General features: G+C 38.5%; 2 non-coding genes and 1 pseudogene across 2 annotated transcripts; all 3 read left to right on the top strand.

Moving 5' to 3' along the window:
• Nucleotides 1-6,544: 6,544 nt before the first annotated feature.
• LOC115501886 lies at nt 6,545-6,707 on the top strand. The gene has a single exon (XR_003964940.1). It is a non-coding gene; the product is annotated as a U1 spliceosomal RNA (small nuclear RNA).
• Nucleotides 6,708-7,319: 612 nt separating this feature from the next.
• LOC115501909 lies at nt 7,320-7,485 on the top strand. Its single transcript, XR_003964960.1, has one exon. It is a non-coding gene; the product is annotated as a U1 spliceosomal RNA (small nuclear RNA).
• A 3,051-nt stretch (nt 7,486-10,536) lies between these two features.
• LOC115501657 lies at nt 10,537-11,037 on the top strand (annotated as a pseudogene).
• Nucleotides 11,038-11,448: the final 411 nt, after the last annotated feature.

Genomic DNA, 11,448 nt, shown 5'->3' on the forward strand with positions numbered 1-11,448 from the left:
CTAGATTGAAAACTTCAGTAGAGCAGGACCATATGGATTTTACTCACTGTTGTTTTCCTAGAGCCCCTAGCCCAGTGTATGACTTTAGTAGGTACTCAGTAGATACCTGTTAAAAGAAAGGATGATTAGATGATTGACCTGCACCTCTCTCCCTATACTTTTGTATTTTGTACCTTGGTGGAAAATATATGGTAGAAAATATATACTTACAGGAAATATATACTTGTAGAAAACAAAATGTAGGAAATATAAAGAAGAAAATAAAATTGATTCACATTCTGTTTAACTCAGATAAATTTTGGTTTATTTTATTTTTTTGGTTTATTTTAATCTTTCTACAAGTTCACATAAAAGTGTTTATTTTACATATTTGTGGTTAAATTATGAAGAAATTTGTATATCTTTTATTTTACACTTAATATTTTGTCAGAAGCTTTCTCCCATGTAATTACAAATTATTTGAAAATTAAGTTTAGTGGTTGCATACTGTTCTGTCCTGAGGGCCATCTTTCTAATCAGTGGCCTATAAATGTACAGTTGAATTATTTCCAGTTGTTTTGCTGTGATGAAATAGCATTCTGTCTCTCTCTTTCTCTCTCTGGATACATTTCTGGAAGAATTCCTGGGTCCTCTAGAGAGTATGTACATTTTCATTTTGGATCATACTGCCAAATATTTGTACCACTTATACTCCTATTGACAGCATATGAGGGCTAGTTTTCCCACCTCCACCCCAGCACTGGCCCTTAGCAGTCTTTAAGTGCTTTTTCCCCCCTTCTTTATTATTGAGGTATAATTAATTTTATTTTTTTATTTTTTTTAATTTTTAAAATATTTTTGAGAGAGAGACAGAGTGTGAGTAGGGGAGGGGAAGAGAGAGAGGGAGACACAGAATGCTTGATTTTAAATTGTTATCTTTTATTACTAAGAGAGGTTAAAAATTTTTTTCATATAGTTTTCATGGATAAATATACCTTATCATTGTAACTATCTCATTTATATCCTTTGCCCACTTTTAATTTGTAAAAATGGTAAAACACACATAACATAAAATTTACCATATTAACCATTTTTAAGTGTACAGTTCAATAATGTTAATTATATTCACAATATTGTGCAACCAATCTCCAGAACATTTTTCTCTTTCAAACCTGAAACTCTGTACCTATTAAACAATAACTCCCCAGTCCCCCTTCTCTCAGCCTGTTCTACTTTCTGTTTCTGTGACTACTCTTGATACCTTACAGAGGTGGAATCATGTAGTATTTGTCTTTTGTGACTGATTTATTTCACTTAGCATAATGTCCTGAAGGTTTATCCATGTTGTAGGATGTGTCAGAGTTTATTTTCTTTTTAAGTCTGAATAATATTCAATTGTATATCCATACCACACTTTGTCCATTCATCTGTGAATGGACACCTTTTGGCTATTGTGAATAATGGTGCAATGAACATCTGTGTACATTCTTTCCTACTTTATAACTGAAGTACTTTAATTTAAAAAACATATTTGTGGGCACCTAGGTGGCTCAATTGGTTAAGCATCTGACTTTGGCTCAGGTCATAATCTCAGGGTTTGTGAGTTCCAGCCCCACATTGGGTAAGCTTGAGCCCCGTATCAGGTGAGCTCGAGCCCCACTTCAGGTGAGTTCAAGCCACGCTTCAGGTGAGCCCTGCTTGTCTCTCTCTCTCTCTCTCTCCCTCTCTCAAAAATAAATAAATTAATTAAATATATATTTGTAACAGGCCTGTTTTTTTTTTAATTATCAGAAACAGTAACTAATATTTATTGTGCTTAGTGTAGGCCAAGCATTCTGCTCATCTTTGACATCAAAACCCATATTCGTAATGCATATGCTGCCTACCCTGTCTGATATGCATACTGCGTTATATGGGCTATTTGCCTAATCTGTACATCACAAATATCTTCCTACTTTGTCATGTGTATTTAAACTTTGAGGTTTTTGGGATGCCTGAGTGGCTCATTCGGTTAAGTATCTGACTCTTGGTTTTGGCTCAGGTCACAATCTCATGGTTTGTGGTTTCAAGCCCCTCATCGGGCTCTGCACTGCGTGGGATTCTCTCTCTCCTGCTGTCTCTCTCTGCCCCTCCCCTGTTTGCACGTGCTTGCTCTCTCTCAAAATAAATAAACTTTAAAAAAAAAAGATTTTAGGAGCACCTGGGTGGGTCAGTCGGTTAAGTGTCTGACTTCAGCTCAGGTCGTGATCTCATGGTTTGTGGGTTCAAGCCCTGCATCGCGCTCTGCATTGATAGCTCAGAGCCTGGAGCCTGCTTCAGATTCTGTGTCTCCCTCTCTCTCTGCCCCTCCCCTGCTCACACTCAGTCTCTCTCTCTCTCTCTAAATAAATAAACATAATAATTTTTAAAAATTAAAAAAGATTTTAAACTTTAAGATTTTCTACTTTGTTCATGTTTTTTGTATGCAAATATAGTCAAAGTTTGTATTTAATTCTGACTTTGATAACATGCTTAGGAAGTCTTTTCTTTGGGGCCCCTGGCTGGCTCAGTTGAAAGAGCATGTGACTCTTGATCTTGGGATTGTGAATTTGAGCACCACATTGGGTGTAGAGATTACTTTAAATAAGAAAATATTTTAAAAAGTCTCAGGACGCCTGTCTGGCTAAGTTGGAAGAGTGTGAGTGTCTTGATCTTGGGGTTGTGAGTTTGAGCCCCACGTTGGGGGTAGAGATTACTTAAATAAACTTTAGGGGTGTTTGGGTGGCTCAGTCAGTTAAGCATCTGACTCTTGATCTCAGGGTTGTGAGATCAAGCCCTGCGTTGGGCTCTGTGTTGGGCTCTGTGCTGGGCATGGAGCCTACTTAGAAAAAAAAAAAAAAGACTATTCTGAAATAAATAAACTTTAAAAAATAAATCATAGGGGCGCCTGGGTGGCTCAGTCAGTTGGGTGGCCGACTACAGCTCAGGTCATGATCTCATGGTCTGTGAGTTCAAGCCTTGCATCTCTGTGCTGACAGCTCAGAGCCTGGAGCCTGCTTCCAATTCTGTGTCTTCCTCTCTTTCTGTCCCTTCCCTGCTTGTTCTCTCTCTCTCTCTCTCTCCCCCTCTCTCTCAAAAATAATAAACATTTAAATAAATAAATAAATAAATAAATAATCATAAATAAATAAAAATTAATTTTAAATTTTTCCTTCAAAATTATAAACATAACTACCTGTATTTTTTCTACATATGATTTATAATTTAATTTGGATATTTTAGCCTATCTATTTTTAAATGTAAAGTAGGAGGAAGAAAGTAATTTTTTCCTTATTTCCAGTGGTGAGCCAAATTTCTAAGCACTCTTTTTTTTTTTAAGTTTATTTATTTATTTTGAGAGACAGAGAGAGTGAGTGCATACACACTAGCAGGGAAGGGGCAGAGAAAGAATCCCAAGCAAGTTCTGTGCTGTCAGCGCAGAGCCCAACATGGGGTTCAATATCACCAACCATGAGATCATGACCTGCAAGTCAGAGGCATAACAGCCTGAGCCACACTAGCACCCCTCTAAGCACTCTTTATGAGGTAATCTTTCCCCCCATATGACACGCTACTTTTATACTTTATAAATATAAATACATACATATATACACACACACACTGACACACACTCACACACACTTTTATACATATACTTTTATGTACTTAGGTCCTATATTCCTGGTATAAAACCTATTTAATTTACTGTGTATGTTATGTTAATACTCTACAAGATGTTAATACTCATAAAGATGTTATCAATTTGGTTAAGAGTTTTGCATTTTTATTTGTGAGATTAATTTGTGAAGTTATTATGTCTACTTTGTCTGGTTTTGGCAATAAAGTTTTGCAACCTTTGAAAAATGAACTAAGAAGATTCTTTAGTTTTTCTATGTTAATATGTTATTATTTAACAAACACCTGTATTTCCTTATATTTTTCCAGTCAAAGAAATATGGCTCTCCTCAGGGGATACTGAGTTCTATAGGGCTTCTGTGAGGATTATAGCACTAATGTCTTTTTTTTTTTTTCTTCTTCTTCTTTTTTTTTAAATGTTTATTGTTTAGAGAGAGAGAGACAGAGCGTGAGTAGGGAAGGGGCAGAGAGAGAGGAAGACACAGAATCCAGAGCAGGCTCCAGGCTCTGAGCTGTCAGCACAGAGCTCAATGTGGGGCTTGAACTCACGAACCGTGAGATCATGACCCAAGCCAAAGTTGGATGCTTAATTGTCTGAGCCACCCAGGTGCTCCAGCACTAATGTCTTCCTTAACCTACTTGAGCTACAAGAAAGTGAGAGAAAGTTACCTTTTTTGCCATAAGGCACACTGTGTCAGATGAATGTTTTGATAACTAGGCCGATAGCAATAAGTTCTTGTGAAATATTGGAATTAGTCTCGTGAAGAGTATGGGTGGTTTAAGAGCTGTGTGTTATTTGTTTAAGAAATCTTCTGAAAATGGCATTTTTTTTTTTTAATTTTTTTTTTCAACGTTTATTTATTTTTGGGACAGAGAGAGACAGAGCATGAACGGGGGAGGGGCAGAGAGAGAGGGAGACACAGAATCGGAAACAGGCTCCAGGCTCTGAGCCATCAGCCCAGAGCCCGACGCGGGGCTCGAACTCACGGACCGCGAGATCGTGACCTGGCTGAAGTCGGACGCTTAACCGACTGCGCCACCCAGGCGCCCCTGAAAATGGCATTTTGAATTTAAGAGTTGTTTGGTGGTAACAGTAGTTTAGTTCTTAGACATCATCTTTCTCCCTTACATGAGTGGTTCCTGCCAGATTTCAAGGTATCTTAACTTTTATTTCACAAAACAAAACGTAGATATTTTGTTTATAGATTAGACTGTGTATACATATATATGTTTATGTGTATATATAGATATATATTACATAGTTGTTCTTTGGGGGATAAAATCTATAAAAATCAAACTGGTTACTGTCAAAAGGCCAGATTTGAGGAATAGTTGCAGCTCACATCACAGAGTCTCCTCCCTACTCTGCTCCAGAATGTTTTTCTCTCTCCATGTCAGACACCTGTATGTTCTCAGTAATAACTTGTTAATCTTTAATAAGATTTTTAAACAGCATTTTTTCTTCCTGTTTTAACGATATGAAACTCTGGCTAATTTGTTTTGGCAGAGGACAGAACACCAGAAGAGTTTTGTATAATAAAAAGACTTGGGAAATAAGGTGATTCTGGTGTGGTCTTGGAGAAACAATTGAAGAACAGTTGGAACTTGTAAACTCCAATTTTAATTTACAGTGAAGAAGGCAGGAGAGGATTAAGACTATTTATATGTCGATGTGAAATATTTGAATTATTAACCATTGCCTGGGACAGGATTTACTCCTTTTGAAGAGTCTAATATGAATCAATGAAGGCTGGGTGGCTTCTTGTAGGATGGAATCGCCAGTAGTATTGTTTTGGGTTTCAGAGATATCCGTTCAGGGAAGAGTGGAGGTTTAAGGATATTTGGAAGCACAACTTATTTTTGCTTGGGAAGACATCCTGGTCAGTCAGGCTTCCAGTCCTATAGACCATCATCAGTGCTACCTGAGCTGTTCTCTAATTAACGCAGCTCAGAATTAGAACTAGTGTTTATACAACTGCTCTTTTTTTTTTTTTTAAGAGTTTCTTTTAAAAAGTCACCTTTACCCCAAATGTGGGGCTCAAACTCACCCTGAGATCAAGAGTAGCGTGACCTACTGAGCCAGCCAGCTGCCCTCCTATACACCTGCTCTTTTAAGTAAGGGTGATCATTTGCTGCATATTTGAAAGAGCATAGTTTGTACTTGTGCTGGAAGCCTTGGACAACCTATTTAGCAATCTTAGGACTGGATTTTCTTTTCTTTTTTTTTTTTTCATGTTTATTTATTTTTGAGAGAGAAAGAGAGAGGAGTGCATGCAAGCGGGGGAGGAGAGAGTGAGGGAGACAGGATCCAAAGAGGGCTCTGTGCTGACAGGAGAGAGCCCGAAGTGGGGCTTGATCTCATGAACTTTGATATCATGACCTGAGCTGAAGTCAGACACTTTACTGACTGAGCAACCCAGGCGCCCCACTAAGACTGGATTTTCATACCCAGTTTTGCCAAATTTAATCTTTTTAGTCTTGGTATTTCAGTCATGTGGATAGCGGCTTACTGAACTGTGCTAGACATCAGTGATGTCATCAGCTCCAAAACCTTAAAAGAAGGAACTCATTTATGTCGTTTATCTTTAAATCTGTAGAGCATCTTTACCTTTAAATGTTATTTTAACAGCACCACTAACTATAGAGTAGAAATAGGATGTGCTAAATGAGATCAACAAAAGGGGTGTGGAATATGTAGATGAGCGCAGTGACTGCTGGTCATGGTTACATTTAGGCATATATTTTGCAAGATTTCGGCAATATTCAGATGTACAAAATATTTCTGCATAGTAGCTGTAGTTTGGAAACTCTTTATTTCAGAAGCAGTGGGGTGGATAGAATGCATGAGGAAAGTGATCCTATCTGTAGAATGACTTGAATCTGAGGGTGAGGTGCTGGGCAAGACATGAAGACCCTTACTGGTAGGAGACATACCATGATCATGAGGGTGGCTTTCCCAAGGTGAGGCTTACCCATTGAATCCAGGATGTGCTGACCACAAAGATTTCCCCAAATGTGCGAAGCTCAGCTGTATAACTTGTGATAGTAGGGGACTGCATTTGTGCTTTACCCTGGTCTTTCCTTAAAAAGAAGAAAAAAAAAAGAGTATGTCTTGCACATTCCAGGCCACATTAAGATGGAGAGCTTTTCTTAGGGTCTAGTAGTGAGCTGTTTCATTTACCTATAAGGGTATGGCTTGTTCTGTATAATTTTGTGTGTTTTCTATTACAATTTTTACATCCTTTCTTCATACAATAGCCTTATGGTTACATTAGGTATGTGTGGATGATTAGGGACGTCCTACCCTTTGCAGATCTTTTGGCCACACCGTCAACATCATGCCTCACAAAGTAAGAGAATACTCTCACAGGTTTTTCGGATTAGGAGAGCGGTATTTTTTGGTAGGCAATTATTTAGCGTACCACATCATCGAAACCAAGCATACAGCAGTGTCACCCAGAGGGACTTAGAATATGTAAATGAGCAGTGTCTGCTGGTTTATGTTGTACATACATTTGTCTGTTTTGCAAGTATTATGGTACCCAAAATGTTACTGTCTGGCTTTTACAGTTTGGAGAAGTCTTCATTTCCTAAGTGACAATCTAGAGTTTGCATGAAGAGTGAAGAGAATGACCACGTGTCTAGTGCTTGGAATGAGGATGAGGTACCAACAATGCCATTTGCTTATACTTACCTGGTAGAGGAGAGATACCAGGATTGCAAAGGTGATATTTTTCTCTGGGCACATCTTACCCGTTGCATTCCAGGTGCACTGGCCTCTGTGATTTTTCTCAACTATGGGAAACTGGACTGCATGATTTGTGGTAGAGAGGGATTATGTGTGTGCTCTCCACTTGTATCTTGCATTTTGAAAAGACAGTTGATGATTGACTTATTACTGCTTGGCTTTTAAGCCATCAATATTTTTTGTAATCATTCTTTTAAAAAAAAAAATGTTTATTTTTGAGAGAGAGAGAGAGACCGAGTGCGAGTGGGGGAGGGGCAGAGACAGAGGGAGACACAGAATCCAAAGCAGACTCCAGGCTCTGAGCTGTCAGCACAGAGCCTGATGCGGGCTCGAACCCCGGAACCGCTAGATTGTGAGCTGAGCCGTGGTGGGTCGCTTAACCGACTGAGCCACCCCAGACGCCCCTTTGTAGTCATTTTTCACAGGTTTTTTTTAAATGTATATTTATTTTTGAAAGAGAGTGTGAGCGGGGGAGGGGCAGAGAGAGGGGGACAAAGGATTCTAGGACTGAGCATCCAGGCGTCCCTGTAATCATTTTGTGTAACTTGATGTGTGCGGCCGTTATTGCTTGCGTGGGTGTTCACTTTCGTACCAAGTTGTCTAGCCAAATGGAGTGTACTCGTCTGTCGACCACTAGAGGGCTCACTTTGCACCACCTCAAGCTACCTGCATCTGTTTCTGCTCTTGATTGTTCCCTAGGTGTTTACAGTAAAAGAACAGGAAGAAGAGGTTTCTAGGAAAGTTTGAGCACCTAGAAATGCACCTAGGACAGGGGATAAAGGGTGTAAATAATTTAAAGGACTGTCTTCACTTTGTTGATTAACAGTGTGATGTGATGGCTGGCAGTCTCAGTCAGTAGAACATGCAACTCTTGATCTTGGGGTTGTGAGTTTGAGCCCCACACTGGGCGTAAAGATTACTTAAAAATAAAATCTTTTAAAAAAGTGCAAAAGGACAGATTACTTTGAAGAAAGCTAGGAGTTTATAATTTACCACTTATATTCTTAACTGAGTAGTTATAATTTCAGAGGGGTTTTTCACTCCTTTTCAGGTATGTCTCATGAGCAGTATCCTTAGATTTTCCCCAAAATGAGAAACTGGACTACAGGTATAATCTCTGCTAGTGACAGTGTTTTATGTTTTCTCCTAGACCTTGATTTTTGCCCCCAAATAATTTTACTAAAGTAATGTTATGCAAGTGAAAAGCATTATACAGAAAGACTCCATCTGAATAGTAACACTCCCTTGATCCACCCTTTCACACTCTGCCCCCATTCCTCTCCCCAGAGCATTACTTTTTTTTTATTTTTAAAGTAAGCTAGAGGTCCAACATGGGGTTTGAACTCAGGATCCCAAGATCAAGAGTCACATGCTCTACCTACTGAGCTAGGCGACTCCCAGAATACTACTTTTAAAACTTGTTTAGCTGTTTTTTATAGTCAACTACAATAAATGTTTGTGCTAGTGTTTATATGAAGGATTTGGCTGATCTTCCCCACCCTAATACATTCCTTCCTCTATCCTGTCATTTATATTCCTGGAATAATCTTTTAACTTCTTTAGTCGGTTCCCTTGGTAGCTTTAAGTCATGTATCTTTATTATTTGTTAGGTCCTCACTAAGAAAGACAAGGATATTAGCAAGACTTTGGGGTTTTAAAACAAAGTTATGATTTTTCCCCTTCCAATCATAAAAAGAAATTTATTAATAATATTTTTGTAAAAAAATAACATTTTTGTAGACTATGTACAGTCTACAGGAAGAAATGTGAGTGGTAGGAAAATGTGAAGTTTTTACCACTTGCAAATAGTATTGATTTTGAAATTTCATTTCCTTTTTATTTTATTTATTGAGATATAATTGACATACAATATTATATTAGTTTCAGGTGTACAGCATAATGATTGGACATTTGTATACATTGTGAAAAAGTTACCATAGTAAGTCTAGTTACCATCTGTCACCTTACAAAGTTAATACAATACTATTGACCAGATTCCCCATACTGTGTATTATATCCCCATGACTTCTTTATTATATAGCTGGAAGTTTGTACTTCTTAATCCCCTTCAGCCATTACATACCACCACCACCCCCCCCGACAATCAACCATCAATCTGTTCTCTCTATTGATGAGTCTAACAAACATTTTGTTTTTATAGATTCTACATATAAGTGAAATCATGTGGGATTTGTCTTTCTTTAACTTAAAACCTTCATTTTTTAAGTATTCATTGCTGGAGGGTGGCTGGGTGACTCAGTCAGTTAAGTATCCGACTTTAGCTCAGGTCATGATCTCACAGTTCGTGAGTTCGAGCCCCGCATCAGGCTCTGTGCCAACAGCTCAGAGCCTGGAGCCTGCTTCAGATTCTGTGTCTTCCTCTCTCTCTGCCCCTCCCCTGCTTGCACTCTGTCTCTCTCTCAAAAATAAACATTAAAAATATTTTTTAAGTGTTCATTGCTGGTATGTAGAAATACAGTTGATTTTTGTGTATTAATCTTGTATCCTGTGACTTTGCTAAATTCAATTATGAATTTTAGTAGGTTTTTTTGGTGTAAATGCTTTAGGATTTTCAACATAAACTGTCATGTCATATGTGAATAGAAACTGTTTTCCTTCTTTCTTTCCAAACTAAGGCTTTTAATTTATTTTCCTTGCCTTAACCTCTAGCTGGAATAAAAGTGGCTAAAGTAATCATGCTTGTTTTTTCCTTATCTGGAAGAAAAATACTTTCACCATAAAGTGTATTAGCTGTAGGATTTTCATAGATACCATTTATCAGTCTAGTGGTACTTTGCTAAGTTTTTTGAAATCATAAATGGATATTGAATTTTGTTAACTACTTTTTCTGCAACTACTTCTTAATCTGTTGATATGATGAATTATATGGCTTGATTTTCTAATGTTAAACCAACTTTGCATTCCTGGGATAAACCCTACTTGATCATGATGTACTGTTACTCTTTTTGTTTATTGCTGGATTTGGTTTGCAGTTTTAAAGGAATTAAAGTAATTTTGTATCTATGTCCATGAGGGATAATATTCTGTACTTTTCTTACATGGTCTTCATCTGGTTTAGGTATCAGAGTAATGCTGCTTCATAAAATAAGTTGGCTCCATCCCTTGGGTGTGCCATTGAAGGTCCTTGGTGTCACATGGGGCAGAAAAAGGCAAAAGTGGTTGGGTTCCCACTCTGGCCAAATGGTGTTGGATGAATGTGAGCAGCTCTCCTCCCAAGTCCGGGTATTTGTGCCAACGAGTATATGGTGAAAAGCTGTGGCAAAGATGGCTTTCATATTTGTGTGTGGCTCCACTCCTTCCTATCATCCACATCAACAAGATGTTGTCCTGCACTGAGGCTGAGGAGTGTCTTCAGAAAGCTGCAGGGCACATTGGTCCACGTTGGCCAAATTAGCATGTCCATCCACACCAAACTGCAGAACAAGAATCATGTGATAGAGGTCCTATGCAGGGTTGAGTTCAAGTTCCTTGGCTGACAGAACATCTACATCTCCAAGAAGTAGTACTTTACCAAGGTTAATGTGGGTGAATTTGAAGACATTATGGCTGAAAGGCAGCTCATCTCTGGTGGCTGTGGGATCAGATATATCCCTAATTGTGTCCCCCTGGATAAATGTCAGGCCCTGCACTCATGAGGGTTTCAGTGCTGCCCCTCCTTACTCATACCCACCAATAAAACCTACTTCTTGTCCAAAAAAATTGGGGGGGGGGGTAGGTAAGGAGGTAGGAAATGTTTCCTTCTCTTCTGTTTTCTCAGATTAGTTTTGTGCAGAAGAGTGACATGATTGAATTTAGGCTTTAGCAGGATACTTGGCTACTGTGTTAATAGACTGGGAGTGGTGAAAGGATGGAAGAAGAGAGATTACTTAGAATGTCACTGCACTCTTCTAGGCAGGAAATGAGAATGGTTTGTACCAAAGTGGTAGCACTGGAGGTGGTGAGAAGGGGTCAGATTCTGAACATATTTTTAAAGGAAAAATGATAAAGACTTGCTGTGGATTGAATGTGTTATATAAGAGGAAAGAAAGGAGAAAAATATGACCCCT

Source organism: Lynx canadensis, chromosome E1, assembly GCF_007474595.2.
Source record: "Lynx canadensis isolate LIC74 chromosome E1, mLynCan4.pri.v2, whole genome shotgun sequence".
Taxonomy (NCBI): domain Eukaryota; kingdom Metazoa; phylum Chordata; class Mammalia; order Carnivora; family Felidae; genus Lynx; species Lynx canadensis.